Raw genomic sequence first — 5,968 nt, forward strand, 5'->3', positions numbered from 1 at the left:
CGACACAGCGCAGTGCATTCGTGAGTATAATTTTTAAACCGTTTCCATGGGTTTCCTCTTTCTTTATGGAAATCTGTGCGTATTTGGCACATAACATTCCGTTAACTGTGTAGCAAGCATGGTGCTGTGGTTATGATTTATATGCAGCTGTTATCATGCGTAAGCCTCAAGGGTTACGATGGTGATAAAAAAAAAGAAATACAAGATAAAGAGAAATAAAATTGTGTTGTAAAAATGGTACGGCAATACACATTGGGGAACCTTTGTTTCAGTTTTATTTCCATAATTCATCCCATTCTCTTGATGAAACTCGAAACTTCACATATGCGCACAATTCTTATGTGCAATTAGAGAGAATGCTTGTTTTATCAGCGGAAATTGCGAAACTGTGCAATTTATGTTTCATTTACCAGCTCCAGGGATGCCAGGAAAACCATGTGATGCAACCGAAAACGCGAAATGCAAGAAGGATGGGAAAGACTGTGTCAAAATCGGCGACACAGCGCAGTGCATTCGTGAGTATAATTTTTAAACCGTTTCCATGGGTTTCCCCTTTCTTTATGGAAATCTGTGCGTATTTGGCACATAATATTCCGTTAACTGTGTAGCAAGCATGGTGCTGTGGTTATGATTTATATGCAGCTGTTATCATGCGTAAGCCTCAAGGGTTACGATGGTACTAAAAACAAAGAAAAATATAATGTAAGGAGAAAGAAAATGCATTGTAAAAATGTTATGGCAACACGCACTGGGGAACCTTTGTTTCACTTTTATTTTCGTAATTCACCACTTACTCTTGACGAAATCTGAAACATCGCATATTTGCACCATTCTTATGTGCCATTAGAGAGAATGCTTGTTTTATCAGCGGAAATTGCGAAACTGTGCAATTTATGTTTCGTTTACCAGCCCCAGGAATGCCAGGAAAACCATGTGATGCAACCGAAAACGCGAAATGCAAGAAGGATGGGAAAGACTGTGTCAAAATCGGCGACACAGCGCAGTGCATTCGTGAGTATAATTTTTAAACCGTTTCCATGGGTTTCCTCTTTCTTTATGGAAATCTGTGCGTATTTGGCACATAACATTCCGTTAACTGTGTAGCAAGCATGGTGCTGTTTATATGATTTATATGCAGCTGTTATCATGCGTAAGCCTCAAGATTACGATGGTGATAAAGAAAAAGAAAAATAGAAGGTAAAGAAAAAAAAAATGCGTTGTAAAAATGGTACGGCAATACGCATTGGGGAACCTTTGTTTCACTTTTATTTCCATAATTCATCCCTTTCTCTTGACGAAACTCGAAACTTCACATATGCGCACAATTCTTATGTCCAATTAGAGAGAATGCTTGTTTTATCAGCGGAAATTGCGAAACTGTGCAATTTATGTTTCGTTTACCAGCTCCAGGCATGCCAAGAAAACCATGTGATGCAACCGAAAACGCGAAATGCAAGAAGGATGGGAAAGACTGTGTCAAAATCGGCGACACAGCGCAGTGCATTCGTGAGTATAATTTTTAAACCGTTTCCATGGGTTTCCTCTTTTTTTATGGAAATCTGTGCGCATTTGGCACATAACATTCCGTTAACTGTGTAGCAAGCATGGTGCTGTGGTTATGATTTATATGCAGATGTTATCATGCGTAAGCCTCAAGGGTTACGATGGTAATTAAAAAAAAGAAAAATTCAAGATAATGAGAAAAAATGCGTTGCAAAAATGGTACGGCAATACGCATTGGGGAACCTTTGTTTCACTTTTATTTCCATAATTCATCCCTTTCTCTTGACGAAACTCGAAACTTCACATATGCGCACAATTCTTATGTGCAATTTGAGAGAATGCTTGTTTTATCAGCGGAAATTGCGAAACTGTGCAATTTATGTTTCGTTTACCAGCTCCAGGCATGCCAAGAAAACCATGTGATGCAACCGAAAACGCGAAATGCAAGAAGGATGGGAAAAACTGTGTCAAAATCGGCGACACAGCGCAGTGCATTCGTGAGTATAATTTTTAAACCGTTTCCATGGGTTTCCCCTTTCTTTATGGAAATCTGTGCGTATTTGGCACATAACATTCCGTTAACTGTGTAGCAAGCATGGTGCTGTGGTTATGATTTATATGCAGCTGTTATCATGCGTAAGCCTCAAGGGTTACGATGGTGCTAAAAACAAAGAAAAATATAATATAAAGAGAAAGAAAATGCATTGTAACAATGGTACGGCAATACGCATTGGGGAACATTTGTTTCACTTTTATTTCCATAATTCATCCCTTTCTCTTGACGAAACTCGAAACTTCACATATGCGCACAATTCTTATGTGCAATTTGAGAGAATGCTTGTTTTATCAGTGGAAATTGCGAAACTGTGCAATTTATGTTTCGTTTACCAGCTCCAGGCATACCAGGAAAACCATGTGATGCAACCGAAAACGCGAAATGCAAGAAGGATGGGAAAGACTGTGTCCAAATCGGCGACACAGCGCAGTGCATTCGTGAGTATAATTTTTAAACCGTTTCCATGGGTTTCCCCTTTCTTTATGGAAATCTGTGCGTATTTGGCACATAACATTCCGTTAACTGTGTAGCAAGCATGGTGCTGTTTATATGATTTTTATGCAGCTGTTATCATGCGTAAGCCTCAAGATTACGATGGTGATAAAGGAAAAGAAAAATACAAGGTAAAGAGCAAAAAAAAATGCGTTGTAATAATGGTACGGCAATACGCATTGGGGAACCTTTGTTGAACTTTTATTTCCATAATTCATCCCTTTCTCTTGATGAAATTCGAAACTTCACATATGCGCACAATTCTTATGTGCAATTAGAGAGAATGCTTGTTTTATCAGCGGAAATTGCGAAACTGTGCAATTTATGTTTCGTTTACCAGCTCCAGGCATACCAGGAAAACCATGTGATGCAACCGAAAACGCGAAATGCAAGAAGGATGGGAAAGACTGTGTCCAAATCGGCGACACAGCGCAGTGCATTCGTGAGTATAATTTTTAAACCGTTTCCATGGGTTTCCCCTTTCTTTATGGAAATCTGTGCGTATTTGGCACATAACATTCCGTTAACTGTGTAGCAAGCATGGTGCTGTTTATATGATTTTTATGCAGCTGTTATCATGCGTAAGCCTCATGATTACGATGGTGATAAAGGAAAAGAAAAATACAAGGTAAAGAGCAAAAAAAATGCGTTGTAATAATGGTACGGCAATACGCATTGGGGAACCTTTGTTGAACTTTTATTTCCATAATTCATCCCTTTCTCTTGATGAAACTCGAAACTTCACATATGCGCACAATTCTTATGTGCAATTTGAGAGAATGCTTGTTTTATCAGCGGAAATTGCGAAACTGTGCAATTTATGTTTCGTTTACCAGCTCCAGGCATGCCAGGAAAACCATGTGATGCAACCGAAAACGCGAAATGCAAGAAGGATGGGAAAGACTGTGTCAAAATCGGCGACACAGCGCAGTGCATTCGTGAGTATAATTTTTAAACCGTTTCCATGGGTTTCCTCTTTCTTTATGGAAATGTGTGCGTATTTGGCACATACCATTCCGTTAACTGTGTAGCAAGCATGGTGCTGTGGTTATGATTTATATGCAGCTGTTATCATGCATTATCCTCAAGGGTTACGATGGTGCTAAAAACAAAGAAAAATATAATATAAAGAGAAAAAAAATGCATTGTAAAAATGGTATGGAAATACGCACTGGGGAACCTTTGTTTCACTTTTATTTTCGTAATTCACCACTTACTCTTGACGAAATCTGAAACATCGCATATTTGCACCATTCTTATGTGCCATTAGAGAAAATGCTTGTTTTATCAGCGGAAATTGCGAAACTGTGCAATTTATGTGTCGTTTACCAGCTCCAGGCATACCAGGAAAACCATGTGATGCAACCGAAAACGCGAAATGCAAGAAGGATGGGAAAGACTGTGTCAAAATCGGCGACACAGCGCAGTGCATTCGTGAGTATAATTTTTAAACCGTTTCCATGGGTTTCCCCTTTCTTTATGGAAATCTGTGTTTATTTGGCACATAACATTCCGTTAACTGTGTAGCAAGCATGGTGCTGTTTATATGATTTATATGCAGCTGTTATCATGCGTAAGCCTCAAGATTACGATGGTGATAAAGGAAAAGAAAAATACAAGGTAAAGAGAAAAAAAAATGCGTTGTAATAATGGTACGGCAATACGCATTGGGGAACCTTTGTTGAACTTTTATTTCCATAATTCATCCCTTTCTCTTGATGAAACTCGAAACTTCACATATGCGCACAATTCTTATGTGCAATTAGAGAGAATGCTTGTTTTATCAGCGGAAATTGCGAAACTGTGCAATTTATGTGTCGTTTACCAGCTCCAGGCATGCCAGGAAAACCATGTGATGCAACCGAAAACGAGAAATGCAAGAAGGATGGGAAAGACTGTGTCAAAATCGGCGACACAGCGCAGTGCATTCGTGAGTATAATTTTTAAACCGTTTCCATGGGTTTCCTATTTCTTTGTGGAAATCTGTGCTTATTTGGCACATAACATTCCGTTAACTGTGTAGCAACCATGGTGCTGTGGTTATGATTTATATGCAGATGTTATCATGCGTAAGCCTCAAGGGTTACGATGGTGATAAAAAAAAAAGAAAAATTCAAGATAACGAGAAAAAATGCGTTGCAAAAATGGTACGGCAATACGCATTGGGGAACCTTTGTTTCACTTTTATTTCCATAATTCATCCCTTTCTCTTGACGAAACTCGAAACTTCACATATGCGCACAATTCTTATGTGCAATTTGAGAGAATGCTTGTTTTATCAGCGGAAATTGCGAAACTGTGCAATTTATGTTTCGTTTACCAGCTCCAGGCATGCCAAGAAAACCATGTGATGCAACCGAAAACGCGAAATGCAAGAAGGATGGGAAAGACTGTGTCAAAATCGGCGACACAGCGCAGTGCATTCGTGAGTATAATTTTTAAACCGCTTCCATGGGTTTCCTCTTTCTTTATGGAAATCTGTGCGTATTTGGCACATAACATTCCGTTAACTGTGTAGCAAGCATGGTGCTGTGGTTATGATTTATATGCAGCTGTTATCATGCATTATCCTCAAGGGTTACGATGGTGCTAAAAACAAAGAAAAATATAATATAAAGAGAAGAAAAATGCATTGTAAAAATGGTATGGAAATACGCACTGGGGAACCTTTGTTTCACTTTTATTTTCGTAATTCACCACTTACTCTTGACGAAATCTGAAACATCACATATTTGCACCATTCTTATGTGCCATTAGAGAAAATGCTTGTTTTATCAGCGGAAATTGCGAAACTGTGCAATTTATGTGTCGTTTACCATCTCCAGGCATACCAGGAAAACCATGTGATGCAACCGAAAACGCGAAATGCAAGAAGGATGGGAAAGACTGTGTCAAAATCGGCGACACAGCGCAGTGCATTCGTGAGTATAATTTTTAAACCGTTTCCATGGGTTTCCTCTTTCTTGGTGGAAATCTGTGCGTATTTGGCACATAACATTCTGTTAACTGTGTAGCAAGCATGGTGCTGTGGTTATGATTTATATGCAGCTGTTATCATGCGTAAGCCTCAAGGGTTACGATGGTGCTAAAAACAAAGAAAAATATAATATAAAGAGAAAGAAAATGCATTGTAACAATGGTACGGCAATACGCATTGGGGAACCTTTGTTTCACTTTTATTTCCATAATTCATCGCTTTCTCTTGACGAAACTCGAAACTTCACATATGCGCACAATTCTTATGTGCAATTTGAGAGAATGCTTGTTTTATCAGTGGAAATTGCGAAACTGTGCAATTTATGTTTCGTTTACCAGCTCCAGGCATACCAGGAAAACCATGTGATGCAACCGAAAACGCGAAATGCAAGAAGGATGGGAAAGACTGTGTCCAAATCGGCGACACAGCGCAGTGCATTC

General features: G+C 39.0%; 1 long non-coding RNA gene across 1 annotated transcript; it reads left to right on the plus strand.

Annotated features, from left to right (window-relative positions):
• Positions 1-2,396: 2,396 nt before the first annotated feature.
• On the plus strand, positions 2,397-4,970 carry LOC140212928 (uncharacterized). The gene is made up of 3 exons (XR_011889912.1): positions 2,397-2,496; positions 2,892-2,993; positions 4,875-4,970. It is a non-coding gene; the product is annotated as an uncharacterized lncRNA (long non-coding RNA).
• The last annotated feature ends 998 nt before the right edge of the window (positions 4,971-5,968 follow it).

The sequence above is a fragment of the Dermacentor andersoni genome, chromosome 8 (assembly GCF_023375885.2).
Source record: "Dermacentor andersoni chromosome 8, qqDerAnde1_hic_scaffold, whole genome shotgun sequence".
Classification (NCBI taxonomy): Eukaryota; Metazoa; Arthropoda; class Arachnida; order Ixodida; family Ixodidae; genus Dermacentor; species Dermacentor andersoni.